The 25,344-nt window shown below is 44.1% G+C and overlaps 1 protein-coding gene and 1 long non-coding RNA gene across 6 annotated transcripts in view; one reads left to right on the top strand and one right to left on the bottom strand.

Annotated features, from left to right (window-relative positions):
• Positions 1-25,344, top strand: part of LOC141086132 (bifunctional heparan sulfate N-deacetylase/N-sulfotransferase 4-like) — a 975,622-nt gene that overhangs the window by 597,916 nt on the left and 352,362 nt on the right. The gene's annotated exons all lie outside the window — the stretch shown is intronic.
• On the bottom strand, positions 939-24,463 carry LOC141086131 (uncharacterized). 2 transcript variants are annotated; one of them, XR_012231514.1, is made up of 5 exons: positions 24,351-24,463; positions 22,617-22,746; positions 21,738-21,797; positions 1,403-1,606; positions 939-1,216 (listed from the first exon to the last, which is right to left on the bottom strand). It is a non-coding gene; the product is annotated as an uncharacterized lncRNA (long non-coding RNA). The 2 variants fall into 2 exon arrangements; XR_012231515.1 differs by lacking the exon at positions 21,738-21,797.

A 25,344-nucleotide genomic window follows, 5' to 3' on the forward strand; every position in this document is an offset into this window, starting at 1 on the left:
AGAATTCCAGAGGATGGGGACTATTAAATTGAAATATTCGTTCATCTCTTGTAGGGACGATCCTACTGACAGATTCCATTTAAAGCTTTTTCGAAAAATATATAGCATCCTTGCACATATTTAGTTTTACCAATCTAGAGATATTTTTCTTAATCTTCTTTTGGAGAGTAGACAATTGTTTCAAGGCAAATAAAATTCAATTCAAATTTCCAGGATTTGGATTTGCCAACACCTTTATTTTTGGAGTTTCAATTTGTTGAATTAATTCAAATAGCGCTAAAAATTTTCCATACTTTTTATATCATGCTGCTGCTATGCAGGTAGATGCAAGCTCCACTAGATGGCAATAAAATGGAGGGAGGACTACACACAGTAAGAGCAGACCTGCAGTGCATCAGTGAGGCTACCAGCAGGTGGCAGCAGAATGGTCAAACAAGCCGGGTCAAATCCTAGACTGTGTCGCAGTACCAAAGGGATAAGCAAACTCAGGGTCAGAGACAAGCCAGGGGGTCAGTAACAGTCAGGAGTGGATATGCCAAAGGCAAGAGACAAAAGCAGGTAAGGGTCCAAGCCGAGTTCAAGTACCAAGAAGTTTAGACACAAAGGGGACACACAGAGTCGGGACAGGGAGCAGGGAATAAAACAGACACGGATCTAATCAGGAATAACAGCAGGACAAATCAGAGTGTAACAGAGTCAGCCACTCATGCCATAGGCAGAACTATGATTGACATAGCCTGCAGGAAGCAGCGGCGATAGATACCAAACCTGAACCCAGACCGAGGCTGAGAAAGGTTAACCCCTGAAATGACCATACCGGGAACATGGAAAGACAAGACTTAAAACCCGGTCTGGATCATGACAATTTACTTGTCTTAACGCTGCAGTTGATGCTCCCAGTGATCCAAACATTAGAAAGGAACAGCATCCAGTCCAGGTGATGAAAAAGAGAAAAACCTTTATTCCGCCATGATACAACATTTACATCACAATTGGTCTTTATCAAGTATACACAAAGCATAAAAAGCATCCTGGGACTGATGTGCTGTCAGCTGATTTTTCTTTGCTTGTGCTCCCGGTGATCCAGTCTTCTCATTTGTTTTCCTTCTTTAGTGTCTCAAGTGTTGGTTAGGGCTTATGATGTCATGGAGCTATCTACTTCATGATGTTACAGTATATGAGGCCTGGTGAGCATTGAAGGCTGAAGATGAGAAACCTTGAGAGGTAACGAAGGAAGAGGCAATGATTAAACTCTACTTTGCTATATTGTCATCAACAACTGTTTTTTTTGCACTGGCATATTGAAGTATATTTTGCTGAAACAAATATCCTCAGTATTTAATTTGTAAAGCCAAATTTACAGTATTTGTATTCAGTACAAGTCAAGTTAATGGGATCTTACCCATTCATTTGCAGATAGAAATCTTTAGTCTTTTATGTTAGTTTCCTTTATTTAGTACTGTATATTTCTGCTTCTGACATATTGTTAGAAAATTACCACTACTTTGATATGAAGCATTTGTACACAAAGTATGATGGGACGTCTCTGGTGGCAGCTTGAAATTGATGAAAGCTGCATGGAACTAAACGTGGAAAGGCCACATCACTGATTGAAAGGAAGAAAAGACAAGACATAATAAAATAATACGGCTAATTAAAATGAAACATCTGCTGCACATGATGATCTATAAATATATTTAAGCTGTCTATAGTATATAGTTGATGTTTCACAGTTGGGAACAATTAATAAAACGAAGTCACATTCTATTCCCAAGAAACCCACCAAAAAATGTATATTTTAGTGCGTACATGAAATCAATATAATTGACTGTTTTTCAGGCAAAATACAATATTGAACCTGATGTTTATGTCAGAAAAGTATGATTAATTAGTTGCTTGTAAATTACACTGCTTTACTAAAACATCAATGAAGTCAAAACTACCATTGTTAGAAAATTAAAAAAGAAGGAGAAAAAGGCTCATTCCCACAGGCCTTGAAATCGGATTGCATTCGGACCAATGTTATTCTGTCATTGTGTGTTCTTCTGTGGTTTTTTTTCCAGCTCGGATCGGATCACAATCAGACTGGAAAAGAATTGCAGCATGCTGCGATTGTAATCGAAAATCAGAGTGCATTCCACAATAGAAGTCAATGGGTGCTAGATAGAGTTGAGCGAAACGGGTCGGTCAAATTCAAAAGTCTCCGACTTTTGCTAAAGACGGCTTTCGCCGACCCGAGCGCCAAAGTCGCATTTCCCATAATGCTTTCAGGCGCCTTTGCCAATGAGCAAGGATGCACACTGTGGGCAACGCGATGACATGGGCAGCGGCCACCACCATCTTAGAGAAGGGCATTGCAGTGATTGGATTGCTTTGTGTGGCATCACAGTGGCTATAAAAGCCCTGACCGCCGACCACCATTTTACTTCTGCCATTCTTAGCATAGGGAGAGGTTTCTGGCTGCTGCTGTTTCTCAATAGGGAGAGTGTTAGGCAGGAAAGAAAACAGATAGGCAGGGAAGAAAAAACATTCTTTGCTTGCTAGTGCTGATAGCAATTGTGCTGTACAGTTAGTGTGCAGTGACAGGGGAGGATTTTTTTGTGTGCAACAGCACTGGTTATTAGGCTGCCTTTTTAGGCTACCTGATAGCTGCATTGCTGTGTGCACACTGCTGTGCAGACTGCTTTTTACACAGCACTCCAACTTTTATTCTTTTTTTCTGAACAGTTACCGAGCGTTCATTTTTCCCCACACCGTATTGGGGTTTTACGCTCCTCACACACTACCGTGTACCAGCTGGTATCAAGGACAAATACATGCTACCTGTGTGTGACTCCGGAAAAAAATAGAAGGAGAGTTACATTTGTCCATACATACACCGTATAGAGCTGTCCGCTTCTGATACTGTACCGTATATCTGCTGTTTGGATTACGGTCAAATCCATAATGAGACAGCGTCTGTGTGTGACTCCGGAAAAAATAGACGGAGAGTTACATTTTTCCATACATACACCGTATAGAGCTGTCCGCTTCTGATACAGTACCGTATATCTGCTGTTTGGATTATGGTCAAATCCATACTGAGACAGCGTGTGTGTGTGAGGACTCCTCAAATAAATATACATAGATTTACATTTTTTCATACACCGTATAGAGCTGTCCGCTTCTGATACAGTACCGTACATCTGCTGTTTGGATTACGGTCAAATCCATACTGAGACAGCGTGTGTGTGACTCTGAAAATAAATATACATAGATTTACATTTTTCCATACACCGTATAGAGCTGCTCCGCTTCTGATACAGTACCATGTATCTGCTGTTTGGATTACGGTCAAATCCATACTGAGACAGGGTGTGTGTGTGTGACTCCGGAAATAAATATACATAGATTTACATTTTTCCATACTCCGTATAGAGCTGTCCACTTCTGATACAGTACCGTATATCTGCTGGTTGGATTATGGTCAAATACATACTGGGAGAGTGTCTGTGACTAAGGAAATATATACGGAGATTTAAATTTTTCACTACACCTTATACAGCTATACGCTCCTCATATAGTACCATTAGAGATGAGCGACTTTGCCTTTTTTCGGTTCGAGTCGGGTTTCATGAAACTCGACTTTCGCAAAAGTCGGGTCGAACGAAATCGGACGACAATAGGGAAAAGTCGGACTGAAACAAGAAACCCAATGCAAGTCAATGGGGAAGCAAAGTCGGCAGGGAGTGGAGGACAATAAACACACCAACAGTGCCCATTTCAATGCCAAAAACATCAATTCTTATAACTGAAGCTTGTCAACCTTAATTTACTTCCTAATAATAGTTACACATTGAAAACTGGGGGTTATTTGGCTAAAGTTGTGGGGGGGGTTGTGCTGGCTCCAGGTTTTTGTGTGCCCTGGGCCAAAGGGTGTCAGTGCGCCCCATTAACACATACCACAACTCAAGATGCTCCGATACGCTATAGAAATATAGGTATAGTACAATGACACATACTTCACTGCTTACATGACATGACTGATCTATTTTAAATTGTACAATAGCTCAAAAACAGGACAGCATATTACTCCATACAGTGTTATGGCCACCACATTGTGCACCATCCAGAATAATGAGCCCCATATATTTCTCCATACCAAATAATTAGTCACATATAATGTTCCATACAGTATATGATGAGCTCCACATAATGCTCCATAAATAATGGGCCCCATTTGCAATGCTCCAGTGTATAATGTGCCCCTTAGATGCTGCTCCAGTGTCTGATTTGCCACATTTACATTGCTCCAGTACATGATGGGTCTCATGGATGATGCTCAAGTGTATGATGGGCTCCAATAATGCTCCATATATAATGGACCCCATTTGTAATGCTCCAGTGTATAATGGGCCCCTTAGATGCTGCTCCAGTGTCTGATCTGCCCCATTTACATTGCTCCATTACATGATGGTTCTCATGGATGATGCTCAAGTGTATGATGGGCTCCAATAATGCTCCATATATAATGGACCCCATTTGTAATGCTCCAGTGTGTAATGTGCCCCTTAGATGCTGCTCCAGTGTCTGATCTGCCCCATTTACAATGCTCCAGTACATGAGGGGCCTCATGGATGATGCTACAGTGTATCATGGGCCCTAATAATGCTCCATATATAATGGGCCCAATTTGTAATGCTCCAGTGTATAATGGGCCCCTTAGATGCTGCTCCAGTGTCTGATCTGCCCCATTTACATTGCTCCAGTACATGATGGGCCTCATGGATGATGCTCCAGTGTATGATGGGCTCCAATAATGCTCCATATATAATGGGCATTTGTAATGCTCCAGTGTATAATGTGCCCCTTAGATGTTGCTCCAGTGTCTGATCTGCCCCATTTACATTGCTCCAGTACATGATGGGCCCTATATTTAATTGACCCAGGCATGGTATGTGAAAAGAGCTCCATGGAGTAATCTGAGCTGTGTGCTTCCACATCCTTCACTTTTGGTGTGGGTGAAGGACACAAGGAAAGGGGTTGCTCCTGACAAGAAGCCTGCAGTTACGACTCAGTGCTTGCATTTTTTAGAACTTCAGAAGAGGAGGCGATAGAGCTGGAGGCTGTTTCAGCAATGTAAGCCACAAACAGTTCCTGATACTCCGGTGTTATGATTGAGTCACCGTAGGAGGCAAAAACAGAAATGCTAGCTAAGTCCAGAAAACCAGAGAAGTTGGCAGCTATCGGATTGCAGACCCCTGAACCTATCAACACAACTAGCAGTAGCCGTGGGGGGTTCCTACGATGCCCTAGACCCCTCGATCACAGCCGGAGAATTAAATAGGCCTAAAGAAAGAAAGGGGAAATCTAAACTGCCCCAGAGCAGACCCCAAAGCAATAGACAGCCCCCAACATATAATGACGGTGAAGCAAGATGAAAACACTAACACAGACAGAAAGATAGACTGAGCAAAGACGGGGCCCCAGCTAACTAGATAGAAAAGGACAGGAAGGTTGCTGTCTGCAATCCGTGAAAAACCCTATGAAAATAAGAGCCAACAGACTGACAGTGAAAAAGGCCCTGAAGATGCTAGGCTTCAAAAAGCTATGTCAGTACTCAGGAATATTCTGAAGACAGAGCAACAGGCAAAAGGAGATTCAGCTCACCCCAGCAGGGAATGGCAGAATCCAGAAAAGCAAGGAAAACAAAAACAAAACACAAATGCAACAGGCAAAGCAAAAATCTTAGCTTTAGAGGAGCAGGAATCAGACTGGTGTCCTAGAAGTCCACAGAGAACTCACCCGCAGGGCAGAAGGGCGTCGGCAGCCTTATATCCAGTCCGTGACTCCACTCAGCCAGTCATCCTCATTAGACTCAGGTGCCTGATAATCAGGCTCATTACCTTCCTTTACCAGAATAGGGAGTTCACCAGACCTCAGTGACGAAGGGGAAAATGAACTCACAACACTCCGGCTTTAAAAGCAGTCTACCTACTCCCAGAAAAGGGAGCCTTACAGGTCTTCCAGAGTTACACCATAATGCTGGCTCAACACCTCCTGCCTTAGCTGCTATTGTGTTTTTGGCACTACCAGCAGATGCACCACCACCACCAACAGTAACAGGTGGCCCTCCATGTCCACATCCGCGTCCTCTTCCACCATACTTCCTCATGTTTTTGAAAATGAACCCAAAATACCAGCAGATATATGGTACTGTATCAGAAGCGTACAGCTCTATACAGTCTATGGATAAGAGTAAATCTCCGTATATGTTTCTTGAGGCATACACAGATGCTCACAGGCTCAGTATGGATTACCCAATAAAATAACAAGTTGAAAAAGGGTACAGTATCACCAGATACAAGGTAAATATAGTATAGTGTAAATATTCTGATTCTCCGTATACATTTCAGGAGGCAGACACAAACGCTCTCAGGCCCAGTATGGATTACACAAGAAAATGAAAAGCTGTAAATGGGTTATGTAGCGCAAGCGTACAGCTGTATACAGTGTTGGGGTAATCTAAAAGTTCCAAATATATTGCCGGAGTAACAGACAGACATTTACAGGCTCATTATGGATTACACCAGAATCTAAATGGCTAAAAAGGTTACTGTATCAGAAGCGTTCTGCTGTATACAGTGTTGGCCAAATTGAAAATATAGGTATATATTTCCGTAGTCACCCTCAGACACTCACTCAGTTTGGTTTTGACCATAATAAAAAATGTTGTAAAAAAGGTCCTGGATAACAAGATAGCAAGTATATATTTTTTTTAGGGTACAATTGAAATCTCCATATAAATAGTCCCGTAGTCACTCTCAGAAGCTTACACAGTATGGATTTGACCATAATGCTAAATGTCGAGCAAAGGTACTATATAACAAGATACAAGCTGTATTGAGTATAGTGTAAAAATTTGTTTGTCCGATTCACCGTATATATAGAAGGTGTAACCCAGACACGCTCACTCACTATGGATGATATAGGGAAGGTGGACTGACAGACAAACCAGCCTGTAATGAGAAGCAGAGGTGTAGTGCAGTATAGGTGTGAAACCGCTAAGATAAAGAGAAAGGGTGCAGTGCTTTAGCTTGCCCATTGGAGGGCAGTGGAGAGTGTAGGAGTGGGACTGAGTAACTGCCATTGGTCAGAGAAACTGTTAGGTGATGGTGGGCGGAGGTACCAGAATTGGAAGTATAAAAGGCTGAGGAAAGGTTCTGGAAGTCAGACAGCGAAGGGAGCACAGTAAAGAGGAAGTTCTGCTGAGGAAATAGAGACAATGGAAAGGCTCCAGAGAGGACTGACAGTTGAGGCGGTCACGGGGGGTTGCCCAGAGGATGATAGCCGCAGACGAAGATGGCCTGGGGCTATTATACGGACGGTGTGGTCAGACAGGTGCAGCACTGTGGTGGTTGGGCCTAGGCCAGCTACAGTGGAAGAGCCACAGAGGACACCACGATTATAGTTACAAAGGAAGTGAAGGTACCGGGGCCTGTGTACAGAGAAATGTGAAACGGCTGTGGTGAATTGCTGTTGTCGACAGAAGGATGGGCACTAAAAACGGATCTGTTCAATACAAACTCTGTCTCAGTCTCGTGTTTGTCTGCAGCAAGAAGAGGGTTCCCCCCCCACAGTTGGTTATCCTACAGATGATACCTTAACCCCTTTCCTACAATGGACGTAATATTCCGTCCATGTGACCCTGGACCTAATTACCATGGACGGAATATTACGTGGTGAGCGCCGCTGATCACGGCTGGGTGTCAGCTGATTATCACAGCTGACACCCGGCACAGTGTGTCAGGGGTGGTCATGGACCGCCCTCGACACGTTAACCCCTTGCACACCGCGATCTAACACGATCGCGGTGTACCGGGGGTTAAAGGGAAGCATCGGCAAGGAGGGGGCTCCCTCCATGCTTCCCTGAGCCCCACACAGAAGTGCAATGTGCAGCGCTGCTGCGGGGGGGCCATCCCTGCAGGTCCTCGGATCCAAGATGGCGACGGGGACCTTCAGGGGCTTGAAGGGAGCTGGCTTCCTCAGTGCCAGCAAAGCGCAGGCACGAGGAAGCCTTGTGCAGTGCCTGTGACAGATCGCTTATCTGTCACAGTGATCTGTGATGTGACATATCAGCGATCTGTCACATGACAGTTATGTCCCTCCTGGGACAATGTAATAAAGTTTAGAAAAAAGTGTAAAAATAATTTTTTAAAAATCGCTAAATAAATTTAAAAAAAAATATTCCCAAATAAATTCATTTTTTGGAAATAAAAAAAAAAACGATAAAAGTACACATATTTGGTATTGCCGCATCCGTAACGACCCACCCTATAAAACTGTCCCATTAGTTAACCACTTTAGCGAACCCCTTAAAAAATAAAAATTAAAAACCGAAGCAAAAAATGATTTATTATCATACCACCGAACAAAAAGTGCAATAATGCGCGATCAAAAAGACGCATATAAATATGCATGGTGCCACTGAAAACGTCATCTTGTCCCGCAAAAAACGAACCACCACACAGCATCATCAGCAAAAAATTAAAAAAGTTATAGCTCACAGAATAAAGCGATGCAAAAAAAATTATTTTTTATATAAAATTGTTTTCATTGCATAAAAGCGCCAAACCATAAAAAAAGACCTAAATGAGGTATCGCTGTAACCATACTGACCCAAAGAATAAAAGCACTTTATCAATTTTACCACAGGCAGAACGGTGTAAACGCACCCCCCCAAAAGAATTTCATGAAACGTTGGTTCTTGTTCATTCTGCGTCCCAAATATCGGAATAAAAAGCGATCAAAAGATGTCACATGCCCAAAAATGATACCAATAAAAACGTCAACTTGTCCCGCAAAAAATAAGACCTCACATGACTCGGTGAGTCAAAATATGAAAAAATTATAGCTCTCAATATGTGGTGATGCAAAAGCTATTTTTACAAGCGTCTTTTAGCATGTGACAGCTGCCAAACATAAAAACCGCCATAAATAGTAAATCAAACCCCCCGTTATCACCCCCTTAGTTAGGGAAAAAAAAATTAAAAGAAAATGTATTTATTTCCATTTTCCCGCTAGGGTTAGGGCTAGGGTTAGGGTTAGGGCTAGAGTTAGGGCTGAGATTAGGGTTAGGGGTGTGTTGGGGTTAGGGTTGGAGTTATAATTGGGGGGTTTCCACTGTTTGGGCACATCAGGTGCTCTCCAAATGCAACATGGCATCTGATCTCAATTTCAGCCAATTCTGCGTTGAAAAAGTCAAATGGTGCTCCTTCCCTTCCAAGCTCTGCCATGTGCCCAAACAGTGATTTACCCCCACATATGGGGTAATAGCCTACTCAGGACAAATTGCAAAACAACTTATGAGGTCCAATTTCTCCTGTTACCCTTAGGAAAATAAAAAATTGGGGGCAAAATATCATTTTCATGGAAAAAAATGATTTTTTTATTTTCACGCCAGGACGTTATAAACTTCTGTGAAGCACTTGGGGGCTCAAAGTGCTCACCATACATCTAGATAAGTTCCGTGGGAGGAGTCAATGTGTACAGACTGGATTCCTGCAATCCTTGGAGTTGGTAGAACACGTACAGCGCCACTCTCAAGATCTGTACCCGGCTCCACAACATTGACCCAATGGGCAGTGAAAGACAGGTATCGTCCCTGTCCATAGTTACTGGTCCACGCATTGGTGGTCAGGTGGACCTTGCTACTGATGGCGTTTAGTAGCGCATGTTTAATTTTTCCCTCCACATGCTTTTGCAGGGCAGGGATGGCTTGCCTGCTGAAATAAAAGCGGCTGGGCACGGTGTATTGTGGGACTGCCAATGCCATGAAGTTCCGGAAGGTGTCTGTCTCCACCAGCCTGAATGAGAGCATTTCAAGGGCCAGTAGTTTTTTCAATGCCAGCATGCAGAGCCTGTGCTCGGGGATGATTTGCAGAGTATGGCCGCCTTTTATCCCATGCCTGTGCTACCGATGGCTGTGGAGTGGCCTGGGAGTGTGAAGATGAATGGGAACGTGGTGCTGTGGGTGGAATGTCCCTGGGTCTCTGGACAACAGTGCCAGAAGTTCTTCCATGGCGATCCTGTGAGGAAGCCGAACCAGCTGTGTGTGAGCTGGAGGAAGAGGCTGCAACACGAGCTGAAGAGGTGGTAGGTGGTGCTGTAGGTTGGCCTACGTCTTCGTTGTGTTTTTGTAACTCCACCACGTGCTTAGTCCGCACATGTTTCCACATATTTGTGGTATTGAGGTTGCTGACACCTTTCCCTCTTTTGACTTTCTGGTGACACAGCTTGCATTTGACATAGCAAATGTCATCTGCAACTGTGTCAAAAAAGGACCACGCACTGCAAGTCTTGGGAGCACCCGTTTTGGCTTTTGGAAGAGGAATGCTCCTAACTGGTGCCGAAGTGGAAGCTACAGGCAACCAAGTCTGCCCCCTGTTTTGGCCGTTCAGGGAATCTCTTCCTCAGTGCTGCTCCCACCACCTTCCTGTTCCTCACGCCATGATGGGTCAAGGACCTCATCACCTACACTCCCCTCTTCAAACACCTGCTTCTCCTGAGTAGTCTCGCCAGCAACGTACGCACCAGAAAGTGGCACCTGAGTCTCATCATCTGATGCATACTGAGGTGTGCTGACCATAGGCACTGGCCCACCTGCCTCTTCAGATTCAGAGGGACAAAGCAGTAGTGCATCACGGCATACTCCCTCTTCTTCACATTCTTGAATGCTGCTTGGCTGGCCCCCTCTTTCCAAGCCAACAGATTCAGAGAACAGAAGTAGAGACTGAGATGGCTCCTGTACAGGGCTCTCTGACTGCCTGGGCAATTTGGCAGGTGATGAAGAGACAGATGGTTGCTCTTCAGTGCTCTGGCCCTGAGAGGATGTGGAAGTCATTGAAATCGATGCGTTAGCTGCCATCCATCCGACAACGGCTTCAATTTGTTCGTCCCGCAGCAGTGGGGTACGGCGAGGTCCTACAAAGCTGTGCATAAAGGACTGTTGCCTGGTAAAACTAGGGGATGCTGACTCACTGGTGCCTGCAACAGGCACAGAATCCCCACGTCCTCTCCCTGCTGCATCTCCACGCCCACGACCACGTGCCTTAATCCCTGCCTTCTTCATCTTGGTAGACTGATAAAGATAGGCAGAAAAGTACAAAGGGGGGGCTTACTGTGCTTATTCCTGAACAGCTTCTAACAGGTATAAGAAACACTAATTTTATAAAGTGTGTGCACTACACTTTAACAGGAGCTAATGTGGCCTACACAACTGTCAAGTGGAGTGTTTGGTGAACTTTATTTTGGGTTTTTTTTCAAAAAAACAAAAAGGATGTGACCAAAAATGTGAAAGTGATAGTATCACACACTTTTTGAAGCTATTACAATGCAGGAAGGTAACCTACAATGCAATAGATGAGGCTCCAAAAAATAAGGTAATACTAATCTGGCTGCGGCTGCAGGGCACAAGCCAGAAAAAATGCTCCTCTATCTACTCCTATATAGTGTTTGCAACCAACCAATGTATATGGATACGGATGGATGCACACTAATAGGAGAATTAATGAAAAATGAGCTGCAATAAAAGAAAAATATGTATGAGGCAGTGACGCACGCTGAGCGGCCTACAACCAGACGTGGCTGCAGGACACACTACAGTGTGCGCTGCACTCACACAGAGACCTCTCAGACAGCCGTGAACAGTGCAGATAAATGGGCACTAGCACTGAAAGGCTGCAGAAAGAGTCCGCTGTCTACTCCTATAGTGTTTGCAACCAATGTATATGGATACGGATGGATGCACATTAATTGGAGAATTAATGAAAAATTTGCAGCAATAAAAGAAAAATATGTATGAGGCAGTGACGCATGCTGAGCGGCCTACAACCAGACGTGGCTGCAGGACACACTACACAGCATGAGCTGCACTCACACAGACCTTGCAGACAGCTGTGAACAGCGCTGCAAGGCAAAAGAAAGCTACACTGATTGATAATGTAGCCTGGGTAAAGCACAATATTATTTGGAAAATCGCTATCTCTAACTGTCCCTCAGAGTCTTCAACAGCAGCCTGTCCCTAACTGAATTCACAGCAGAGTGAACCCGAAATGGTGGCAGCGGCGTTTATAGTGCATCATGACATCATTTCAGCAGCCAATCACAGCCATGCCATTAGTTAACATGCCTACATGCCTAACAGGATGTGCCCACACTTCTGAGGACTGTCATTGGCTGAATCAAATAAAACTGGCTGATAGCATTATGGGAACTTACGATTCCGGTATTCGATATGCAAAAAGTATCGGAACTCAGTATCGGAAATCCGATACCGCGAATATCGGCCGATACCCGATATTTGTGGTATCGGAATGCTCAACACTACTTAGGCTGGTTTCACACTTGCGTTTCTTTGCGCTGTTTTTTAGCACAAAAAAAGCATGTGTTTTTTCCTATATTTTACATGGGGTGCGCTTATGTGCGCATACACATGCGTTTGTACGAGCTTGTATGCGCATGTGGTTTTTTGTAGTGTGCGCTCAGGTGCACAAAATGCATCCTGTTGCATTTTTTGTGCGTCTGACTTGCCCCCAAAAAATGCATGCGCACGCAATGCGTTTTTTTTTTACAGATAAACACCCATTGTAGTCTATGGGTGCGCATACGTGCGCATTGTAATGCTCACGTATGCGCAAAAAAAGCATGCTTTTTTTTTAAAACGCACCAAAATCCGCAAAAAAATGCACACAAACGCATGATGCATTTTTTCCATGCGTTTGTGTGCGCAAATAACGCGCAGCAAAAAAACGCAAGTGTGAAAGTAGTCTTACAACCAATGAAAACCCAAAAGTCATTATCTCAGTAAATTAGAATACTTTATAATACCAGCTTGAAAAAATTATTTTAAAATTCAAAATATTGGCTTACTGAAATGTGTGTTCAGTAAATGCACTCATTATTTGGTCAGGGCTCCTTTTCCATCAATTACTGCATCAATGCGGCATGGCATGGAGGTGATGAGCCTGTGGCACTGCTGAGGTGTTATGGAAGCCCATGTTACTTTTATGGCAGCCATCAGTTCGTATGCATTGTAGGGTCTGTGTCTCTCATCTTCCTCTTGACACAAAGAGAAGGCTGGTAGTGCAATAAGAGACTGCGCTGCTGTGGTAGAATTCAAGATATCTTTATTGCCAACGCGTTTCCTGAGCCAGTCCCAGCTCACTTCATCACTACCAGCCTTCTCTTTGTACCAAGTCCTTGGACCTCGTGCAGACTGCTGCAGCTGTTTTATGCGATTATAGGTGTTGTGACTCTCACAACCCTATCAGGTGAGCCTAACACTTGCTGTGCACTCATCTACTTTCCATACAGACCTACGCATTGGAAGCGCCCTGTCTCCCCCTTTTCTTTTTTTTTCTTCCTCTTGACAATATACCATAGATACTCTATGGGGTTAGGGTCAGGCGAGTTTGCTGGCCAATCAAGCACAGTCATACTGTTGTTTTAAAACCAGGAATTGGTATTTTTGGCAGTGGGGACAGGTGCCATGTCCTGTTGGAGAATAAAATTTCCATCTCCAAAAAGCTTGTTAGCAGAGGAAAGCATGAAATGCTCTAAAATTTCCTGGTAGATAGCTGCACTGACTTTGGTCTTGATGAAACACAGTGGACCTACACCAGCAAATGACATGGCTCCTCAATCCATCATTGATTGTGGAATACCGTTGGAGCTGTTATTTCACATCTGGCCTCCTCTGATTGTCATTCCAACCCATCGGTGACCCGCAATCACATGACGGGGGTCACCGGTGGGCGGATTTCTGGCACGATAGCCAGAAGCGAATGAACTCACATCAAAGTGAATTAACTCGCTTTTTTTGCCCCCTTTCTTCCCAGTGCCATAACTCTAATATTTTTCCATCAATATGGCCATGTGATGGCTTGTTTTTTGGAGGACAAGTTGTACTTTTGAATGACGCCATTGCTTTTACCATATCATGTACAATGGGAAAAAAATTCCAAGTTTGGTGAAAATGAAAAAAGTGCAGTGAGTTCTTTCCTCTGCAGTGAGTTCTGCAGTGCATTGAGTTCTTTCCTCTGCTTGCTGTATGTTGTGAACCACGTGTCCTCTGCTTGCTGTGTGCATACTTCCTGGCTGTATGCTTAGGGCAGCTGCGCCCACCCTTCCTGATTCTTGAAGAGCCAGTGTATGCATTCCTAATATGTCCCAAGCCTATTGCCAAGATGCGGTCATGTCGGACGCTATTCACACCACAGCGTCCGGCAGGCAGAGGTAGTTCCACCTCCGTCCACTATAGCCTCAGTGGCGCCGGCCTGATCTTCAGGCTCTCGGGGGTTAATCTTGCTGGAGACCAGGTTGGATGTTTAGTCACGCCCACGGTCTTTAAATAGTCATGCTGGCCTATGGGCGTCGCCGATTATAGCTTGTGTTTCATACCAAGTGGTTCCGGTCTGGAGTGGAGGTGTTGGAGAGAGAGAGATTCGTATCTGGTGGCGTATGATCCGTTGTTATCCTTTCTCATATTTGTGTTTAGTTGTGCCCTGTTCACATTACTGTATATTCCTGTGTGCGTGTGGTGCTGTGCAGTTTAAGTTCTCCCTGTCTGTCATTATTTGTGTGGGGGCTTTGGTGGCTTGTCTCCTCACTGGGTGGAGGGTGGAGGGTTAAGCGCAGGGCTGAGCAGGAGATAAGGAAAGGTTGGAGGCTCAGGCATTTGCACCATCAGCAAAAACCCTGGGTTGAGGGGCAGACAGGGTTTTCCCTAGTTAAAGGGACATCACAGGGGCCCCGGGTATTTCAGCCTTAGTTTACCTAAGTCCCGCGTGACATTATAATCGGCCCACATTTTTCAGGAGTCCATGGATCCCTTAGATTCCATAACCCGCCAGTTGGCGGCACTGTCCTTACAGGTCTCCGAGTTGAAAGGGGCAGTTCAGCAGCAGGGCCTGGTAGTAGCGAAGGTTCAAACGGCATCTGCAGGTATCGGTGCAGAGCCGAAGTTTCCGCTGCCAGAATGATTTTCAGGGGAACGCAGCAAATTTGTCATATTTCGGGAGGCCTGCAAGTTATATTTTCGCATGCGCCCTATCGCCTCAGGTAATGAGGCTCAGCGGGTAGGGCTGGTGTTGTCATTACTGAGCGGTGACCCCCAAGCATGGGCATTTTCCTTACCAGCTGACTCTGCTACATTTCATTCTGTTGATAATGTTTTTTCTGCCCTCGGGCTCATTAACGATGATCCTGACAGGCTGGCTCTAGCGGAATCTAAAATCCGCGCCCTCCGCCAGGGGGAGCGCTTGGCAGAGGATTATTGTTCGGAATTTCACCGTTGGGCCGTAGACACACAGTGGAATAACCCAGTGCTGCGGAGCCAGTTTATTCATGGGGTATCAGGGAAGGTTAAACAAGCCCTCCTGATGTATGAGACTCCGGCATCGTTGGAGTCTGCCATGAGTTTGGTGATACGTATTGATCGCCGTTTTCGTCAGGGGGCACAGGAGTCGCTACCTCTGGGGGAAAGCAGAGGTGCAAGTGTGGTTGATGTAAATGAGCCCACCGAACCTATGCAGATTGCGGGGGTGGCACAGGTTAAGCGTCGCGTTCCTGGGTTCCGGAAACCCGGAGCATGTTTTTACTGTGGTAAAAGAGGTCATTATTTTAACGTTTGCCCTGTACTACCGAAGAGGGTCACACCGGCGGAAAACTGTTAAGCTCAGAGGGTATGGAGGAGGCCCAACTGAGCGTACGCATATCCTCCATGATGGTATCTCAATGTATGCTCCCTGCGAAGGTTATTATCGCGGGCCGAGAGCTACCAATATCAGTGTTTGTGGATAGCGGTTCAGCCACCAATCTCATAGATGAGGAGTTTGCACGCACCGCCGGGTTTAAGATCGAAAGACTTCCTCACCCCATACAGGTGGTTACCATTAATGCTGCTCCCCTCCCACAAGGGGAGATTACGGAGTTTGTGGCTGAGGTGAAACTCCACATTGGGGTCCTACATTCTGAGTCGGTTACATGTAGGGTCCTCCGTAATCTCCCAGCACAAATGGTCCTGGGTTTTCCATGGTTGTCCAGGCACAACCCGGTGATTGATTGGAAAACTCAGGACATAGTCCAATGGAGTGGTTTCTGCCAAGACAATTGCTTGGCCACATGTGTGTCCACGGTGACGCCCAGCCTTCCGGAGGCTTTGCAGGATTTCGCGGATGTATTCTCTGAGAGGGGTTGCTCAGAACTGCCTCCACATCGAGCCTATGACTGTGTGATTAGGCTAAAACCTGGGGCCAAATTACCTAAGGCCAGGATGTTTAATATTTCTGGTCCTGAGAGACAAGCTCTAAAGGACTACATCGCGGAGAGTCTGAGCAAAGGACACATCCGGCCCTCGTCCTCGCCTGTGGCAGCGGGGTTTTTCTTCATTAAGAAGAAAGATGGGGGGTTACGCCCGTGTCTGGATTTCCGGTAGTTAAACCAGATTACTATCCGTGATCCCTACCCAATGCCGTTGATCCCGGATTTGTTCAACCAGGTAGCGGGGGCGAAGTGGTTTTCCAAGCTGGACCTCAGGGGGGCGTATAACCTCATAAGGGTCCGTCAGGGGGATGAGTGGAAGACGGCGTTTAACGCTCCAGAGGGTCATTTTGAGAGTCTGGTTATGCCATTTGGGTTGACAACCGAGCCTGCCGTTTTCCAACATTTTATTAATGATGTATTTGCTCATGTCCTGGGGAGATTTGTGATTGTATACCTGGATGATATCCTCGTTTATTCGAGCGATCGGGACACTCATTTGGAGCATGTCAGGCAGGTGTTACAGTTGCTCCGGGAGAATAAGCTCTATGCTAAGCTGGAAAAATGCTTATTTTTTGTTCAAGAGTTGCCCTTTTTGGGATATATTGTGTCCGCGGCTGGGTTTAAAATGGACACCGCGAAGGTGCAACGGTGCTGCAATGGAAGAGGCCAGACAGTCTGAAAGCGCTCCAGCGGTTCCTTGGGTTTGCGAATTATTATAGGAAATTTATAAAACACTTTTCGACTATCGCCAAACCGCTCACGGACATGACAAAAAAAGGTGCCGATCTGGCTAGCTGGCCGGAGGTGGCTATACGTGCATTTGAGCGTCTGAAGAACAGTTTTGCTTCAGCCCCCATTCTGGTGCAACCGGACGTGTCTAAACCTTTTGTGGTGGAGGTTGATGCGTCGGAGGTGGGAGTGGGGGCAGTACTGTCTCAAGGCTCGTCCTTGAGTGAGATGCATCCATGCGCCTACTTCTCCAAGAAGCTGTCGCCGGCCGAACGGAATTATGATATCGGCAACAGAGAGTTGTTGGCCATTAAATTGGCTTTTGAGGAATGGCGACACTTCTTGGAGGGGGCGGCTCACCAGGTCACAGTCATCACCGACCATAAGAATCTGCTCTATCTGGAGTCGGCCAAGCATCTGTCTCCTAGGCAGGCCCGCTGGGCACTGTTTTTTACTCGTTTCAATTTTCTGGTGACTTACCGTCCCAGGGCTAAAAACACCAAGGCGGATGCTTTGTCTAGGTGTTTTCCGGGGGGAGAACCTCGGGAAGAGCCGGTACCCATCCTCCAGGAAGGTGTAGTGGTCTCGGCTCTCACGACTGAGATAGAAGCGGAGATTGCCGAGGCCCAAGAGGAGGTACCGCCAGGTCTTCCCGCCAACAAATCGTTTGTACCCCTGCATCTTCGGCTTAAGGTGTTGAGGGAACACCACGACTCGGTACTGGCTGGTCATCCAGGGGTTAAGGGCACCTTAGAGCTGGTATCGCGTCGTTTCTGGTGGTCCAAAATCCGGTAGGACGTGGTCTCATACGTGGCAGCTTGCATCACGTGCGCTAGGGCTAAGTCACCCCGAGCCCGTCCTGCTGGCACGCTACAGCCTCTGGGGGTACCCAATAGGCCATGGACAGAAATCTCCATGGATTTCATCACTGACTTGCCAGCCTCGGCGGGGAACACGGTCATCCTGGTGGTGGTTGACCGTTTTTCTAAGATGGCGCATTTTGTGGCGTTGTCTTCATTGCCCAATGCCAAGACGTTGGCTCAGGTATTTGTGCAGGAGGTGGTCAGACTCCACGAAGTTCCGTCGGACATAGTATCTGATAGGGGTACGCAATTTGTGGCGAGGTTTTGGAAAGCTTTTTGCTCACGTTTGGGGATCAAGTTGTCACATTCATCGGCGTTTCATCCACAATCTAATGGTCAAACTGAGCGCATGAACCAAAATCTAGAGCAGTATTTACGATGCTTTGTGTCCGACAACCAGGAGGAGTGGTCTACTTTCCTTCCTCTGGCCGAATTCGCGTTAAATAATCACCGCCAAGAGTCATCGGGTGAGTCTCCGTTCTTTTGTGTTTACGGTCAACATCCTCAGTTTTGTACCTTACGTCAGGGTGACTCGGGGGGCGTCCCGGAGGAGGACCAGCTAGGAGCCCAATTGTTATCGGTCTGGAGGAGGGTGAAACAGCGTTTGTTGAGCATGAGTGCTAGGTACAAACGGGTGGCTGACAGTAGACGCGTGCCAGGTCCGGACCTGTGTGTGGGTGAATGGGTGTGGTTAGCGACGAAGAGCATAAAACTCAAAATTCCATCTTTAAAACTGGGTCCAAGGTTTATTGGGCCTTTTAGGATTTCTGCCATCATTAACCCAGTAGCTTATCGGTTGGAACTGCCTGCGGTGTACAAGATACACAACGTGTTTCACAGGGCTTTATTGAAAAAGGTGGTAGGCTCTGTGGACACGACGCCGGTGCCACCATCGGTCATGGTGGATGGCGATTTAGAGTTTGAGGTCGCCAAGGTAGTGGACTCTCGAGTAGTACGCCGCACTCTTCAGTATTTGGTGCACTGGCGCGGGTATGGTCCGGAGGAGAGGTCTTGGGTTCCAGCCTCAGACATACATGCGGATCGGCTGGTCAGTTCCTTTCACCATCGTCATCCTGACAAGCCGGGTCTTATGAGTCTTGAGGGTCCGGGGGTCCCTCGTAGAAGACGAGGTAATGTCATGTCGGACGCTATTCACACCACAGCGTCCGGCAGGCAGAGGTAGTTCCACCTCCGTCCACTATAGCCTCAGTGGCGCCGGCCTGATCTTCAGGCTCTCGGGGGTTAATCTTGCTGGAGACCAGGTTGGATGTTTAGTCACGCCCACGGTCTTTAAATAGTCATGCTGGCCTATGGGCGTCGCCGATTATAGCTTGTGTTTCATACCAAGTGGTTCCGGTCTGGAGTGGAGGTGTTGGAGAGAGAGAGATTCGTATCTGGTGGCATATGATCCGTTGTTATCCTTTCTCATATTTGTGTTTAGTTGTGCCCTGTTCACATTACTGTATATTCCTGTGTGCGTGCGGCGCTGTGCAGTTTAAGTTCTCCCTGTCTGTCATTATTTGTGTGGGGGCTTTGGTGGTTTGTCTCCTCACTGGGTGGAGGGTGGAGGGTTAAGCGCAGGGCTGAGCAGGAGATAAGGAAAGGTTGGAGGCTCAGGCATTTGCACCATCAGCAAAAACCCTGGGTTGAGGGGCAGACAGGGTTTTCCCTAGTTAAAGGGACATCACAGGGGCCCCGGGTATTTCAGCCTTAGTTTACCTAAGTCCCGCGTGACAGATGCACCTGGTGCTTAAGGCATCTTCAATAGGACGATGCCTGAGCAGCATTGATACTTTATTCTTATGGACGCTTTATTTTCCTATACTAGATGCTAAATTCAATGGGTCCTTGTCCTTTAACCCCTTTCTGACATCGAGCGCAATACTATGCCGATGTTGGACACTTTCCCTTTGATGTGAGTTCATTCGCTTCGATGTGAAAAAAAATCCAAAGCTTGTAAAAACAAATAAAAATGCCACCATTTTCCGAGACCCATAACATTTACATTTTTCGGGATCTAGGGCTGGATGCGGGATTATTTTTTGTGCGTCTGCCTGACGTTTTTATTATACCATTGTGGAACAGATACAATGTTTTGATCACCAGTTATTGCATTTCATTGCAATATTGCAGTGGCCAAAAAACGTAATTCTGGTGTTTTGATTTTTTTTTCTTATTACACCGTTTATCGATCGGATTAATTATTTTTATATCTTGATAGATCGGGTGATTCTGAACACAGCGATACCAAATACATTGATTTTTTATTTTTTTAGTTATTTCATTTTGAAACTTTTTTTTACTTTTTACTAGCTGCATTAGTCTCCATGGAAAACTAGCAGCTGCAATCTTCTGCTCATTTGTGCAACACACAGCATGGCTTCAGCCCTGCTATGTGTATGTAGCTGAAATGCTCATCCGCTATGAGTGTCGGACAATTCAGTAATGACAACCACAGGGGTCTCCTACAGATCCTGGGTTGTCATGTCAACCCATCTGCAACCTGCGGTCATGTGACACAGATGTCAACGCGTGGAGCTTAGACGTGCATCCGGTTTGCGCGAGTTAAATGCCGCTGTCAGAGATTGTCCATAGCTTTGCTGTATCCTGGTTAGCCCACCCCGGTCCACTGTTTACACACCATATCAATCGTACTAAGTCTGGCACTGCTGCTATTAGCATCTCTCCTATCTTTCCATACACCTTCTGCTTCATTTGCTGTATTATTCACAAACTACTGCTCCATCTTTTTTTCCTGCTGTAGTTGTTAAGCATTTTACTGTTTGGAGTATTTATCTAATTCTTTAGGGCTTTTTATTCTGATCTTTATTGCTGAGCAAAACTCTCACTATTCAAAAATCATCAAAAAAATAAAGTTGGTCTGCGCATTAAAAAATAGATAAAATCTTCAAATTTTATCACATAAATATCAAACATTTATAATCCAGCTGCTGGAAATAGAAAGAACACTCTTATGCGTTTCTGGCGCTGCGTGTGCACTTAGTCTCTGTGACCAAGGGCGCACAAAGCAACAGAAACACATCTGAGTGATTTTTTTATCAAAAGCATATAGATTTTAATTATTTGATAATTATGGAATAAAATTTGAAAATGTCATCTATTTTTTGAGATGTGCCAATCCACTTCTTTTTTTAAAATTAATTCCTGTCGATCAGCAGTATTTGAAACAGCACCCATTTCATACAAAGGACAGATCTATTTATTCACTGCACAGTGAGTGATATACCTATTCCTTCACTATTATAAGATCATCCTATATTGGCTGCTGCATTCCCTTCTTAAGCTTTTATACTGGCTATGCTATACTGACTTCACTAGTTATGCAATGGCTGCAAGGTAAGTCTTATGAGGAAGCCCACACAGTTGCGCGTGAGGTCTAGTCAGTCTTCCGTGACTGATGCAATCTCCTGTAATGTGTAACAAGGTGGCAGCCATTTTTTTGGTCATTTGCGTGAATCAGATTGCAAATTTTTAAAATTTGCCAGGACCTGGAAATTTCAAAAATTTTGACTCAAATTTGATTTGAATTAAATCAAATTGCACATGTCTAGTTATAAAATAATTTTTTCAAAGAAAGGTGCTCAAAGTAGTAAATAAATACCAGTACAGCATAATTTGGTTAAAAAGCATTTCTATCAAAATGTTTACCCTCTTAACGTATTACAATCATAATGTTATTTGACATTATGTGCTTACAATTGATCATGTTGCCCTTCTGCCCAGATAATGCTTCACTTTTCCTTTAGGACTATGATATCATGGGATTGAAATCTGACAAGCTGAATTCTTCTAAGCTCTGTGTGGGAACAGGGATTCTCTTACCTGCTTGAGTTATAAGTCACTGCAAAAGGTTCTGAGGGGGGAAGGAGGGAGCAGCTGGGTCTGTAGTAGAAGAAGATAATGATTTATACAGGTAAAAGGTCTGTTTCTACATCGAGCATAGAAAAGAGAAGAATTAATTGGGTAGAAAGGCAAAATAAGCAATTGTAATACTCAAAGCAATATAACATGATGTTTGCATTATATTAAGATGATGAAATCATTGATGGGAGCACTTATTTAATAAATAATTCACAATCTGCTTTTATTCACAAAAAATAAATATAAATATACATATATATATATATATACTGTATATATTACCGATTGACTATAGTAATTCAATTTGACTCATTAATTAGATAAAACCCAGACTGTGAAGAACAGCTCTGCTTACAGGATACCTGGCTATTATAAGGAATTGCTATTTGTAAAGGAGAATAGTAGAACAGAAGAAACTAGAAAATAAGAGACAGTAAACTTTTCTGATCTTTTTTTTTCCATGGTTACATGCAATATAAATAATAAATAGAAATGCAATTTAATGAAACAATATGTGGTGTGCAAATAATGAATATCATCTAGTAAATTATTCAGTAATGCTTGTGAAATAATTTGCCAGTCAGGATTGCTAAAAGTTTGGAGTGAAATGGAATAATCTATGGCTCTAAGCATTATATATTTCCATTTGTATTTCTCGCTTTATTAATGGTTACAGATTCCATACTGATTTTCATATGCAGATGTATACATCACAACAGTAGAATTTATATAATACATGTCAGTAGAACTGATTTGTTTGTAAGCCTGTAAATAATATTGATACCCTACATTCTTACAACAGAACCTGACATTTATACTGACAGGAGTAGAGGTACTTACTGAGGCAGACTATCATAGATCACTTTTGATGGATGCAGCTTTTTCCTTGCCCCAAGTACAGGTTGACTGACATGTAGCACTTCCTCTCTTTTTTTTTTCAAAAATGTGTCCTACGATTGGAGAAGTGTCGCTGAAAGCGGCAAACAGACATATCGTATATAGTCATCACATAACTTTTATGTCTCTGATTTATGAAGCAAGTTTACAAATTAAATTCTATATATCTCAATTTGTGGACCACAATTGTGTACTTCGGTGTGCCCATGGAAAATCAAATGACTGTGCACCTATACTGAGCCAGGCTTCACTCCCCTCCACTATGGCCACCACACTTTTCTGCGCTTCACAACGGATCTTACAGGTTGCATACTGTGTCTCTGTGGCATTATCACCCTAGGCCTCTTAAGGCTCAGTAAGAGACATACCCATGCCTTAGGATTGAGCCTCTAGAGTTCAGTTGTTGGTTGGAGTACTCTATCCTCCGTCACTTTGTGCAGTCAACATTTATTGGTTATCCCTATGTTAGGCACCTTCTTCTGAATTAACCCATCAGTTGCAGTATGCATAATGAATTGTTTTTGGCCTGTGTGCATATTGATCAAAATGTCTGAGGTTACTCTGCATCCTCTGTTCGTTGCTTCAGACTTGCCATTTTCCTCTAGTCTGTTCTCCTGACCCTGTGATTTTCAGGGTGCCCAATTTCACACTCTCTCGCTCAGGGGCAGACACTGAAAGCTCGGGATCCCTGTGCAAGAAATGTGTCTGGGTCCCCCTCTTTTTCTGGCAACAAAGCTATATACAGTATATATAAAGTATATATATAACCATCCACACACATACATATATACTGTATATTACATAATCTCCTTTATTAGGTATATTGCTGTCTCTTATTACACAGTGCCTTCTTTTGTTATTTACAGCAATACCCCTTACTTATTGGATTATGTAGAGCCTTGCCTTAATTACATACTGTCCTCTCTTGTTAGATATATAATGCAATGAAGACTGATGGAGGATGGGAAAGCTTCTTTTCTAATGAAGGAGCTGATGGACTGGTCGTCTGGTCACCGACTGCTCCATCAGCAGTCATTTTATATCTAACAAGAGAGGGGACTATGTAATAAAAGAGGGCACTGTGAATAACAAAGACAGCAAGAATACACTATGTAAGAGACAGTGCTGTACATAATAGCAGAGGAAGCTATACAACAAGGGAGGGCATTATGTATAACTAGAGAGGAAGGTACCTAATAAGGCATGGTGTTAGACATAATGAAAGAGGAAACTATGTAACTAAGGATGGTGTTATACATAATAAGTGAGTACACTATATACTAAGGGACTGTGCTATACATAATAAGTGAGTACATGCTATACTAAGGGACTGTGCTATAAATAATAAGGCTGCATCCCTGTGTCTGTGTGCAGTGTTGGTGTGCTACTCGCTTTGACAGATGCATTGAGCATGTCCTATTCTGATCCTCAAAATCGGATCAGAACAGAGCATTCTCTGACTCTCACGGATCTCATTCTCAGATCCGTGAATTTCATGCATATGTTAATGGACCTATAATACTCTATGAGTCCGTGTGACATCCGATAAAAAAAATGAAAGCATACGGATATTTCATACAAATGTGAGAATGTAGAAAAAGGGATTTTGCAAAAATACATTATTATTCCATGTCACAGAGTGCAGATACAGAATAATATTTACAACCAGACAGTTACCGCTGATGTCTTGTCTGCTAAGAGCCGCTTTCTCCTGTTTGTTCTCCATCTGGTCAGACCTTCATGTCAACATTTCCCAACCATGACTCATCTTGCCATGATCTTCACAGCCCTGAAAATAACAGGGTCACATAAGTTGTATTTATACGTGTCTCCCCCCAAATACAGTTATGTACCCCACCATTATTATACTATTAGCCACACACCATTAAAAATATAAAGTGATAAACGGCACTGTGTCCCCCATTAACTATAATCTCTGACTCCCAGTAATATAAATTATTCAATCTGTGACTCTCCCCAATTAACTGTAAGGCTATGTGCACATGAAAAATCTTCAAGGTTTTACAGTACAGGAAAAGTGAATGAGATCCCTGAAGTCTCATGTACACTCTGCTTATTTTTTCCTTTCAGATTTGCAGCAGATTAAAATCTTCATAATGTCAATTCTTGCAGTGTATTTCACCATAGTAATGGGGAAAATAAGTAACAAAAGCATGGCAAAAATGTGGAAAAAAAATAAATGTATTTTAGGCAACTTTCTTCCTGCCAACACATTAGGATATGCAGCAGAATTTTCTCCTGCAAATCCTGAACGTATGTACATAGACTTAGTCACTTTCCTGTGTCCCCATCATTCATTATAAGTCCTAAATAGCATCAAAATGAATTTTGGGGTGGAAGAAGACGCCATCAGGTATTGAGCAGCCTCCGCCATCTCCCAAACCATTATAAGTCCCTGACAGTGTCTTCTCCCACCTTTCAGTTCATTATAAAGTGTCCTATGCACCTTATCACCTCCTTTCCCAACCCCTAATAAATTTTAAGTCCCCGATAGCATCACAATAAATTGTGAGAGTGGGAGGACGCTATGAGGTGTTTAGCACCCTCCTCCACCACCCAATTCATTTTACATCCATATGTAACATCTTCACCTCCCACTGTTTGGAAATCCATTATAAGTTCCCTTCCTCCCATACCAATCCCCTACAAC

Source organism: Dendrobates tinctorius, unplaced genomic scaffold, assembly GCF_039654945.1.
Source record: "Dendrobates tinctorius isolate UK_male_01 unplaced genomic scaffold, ASM3965494v1 ptg000030l, whole genome shotgun sequence".
Taxonomy (NCBI): Eukaryota; Metazoa; Chordata; class Amphibia; order Anura; family Dendrobatidae; genus Dendrobates; species Dendrobates tinctorius.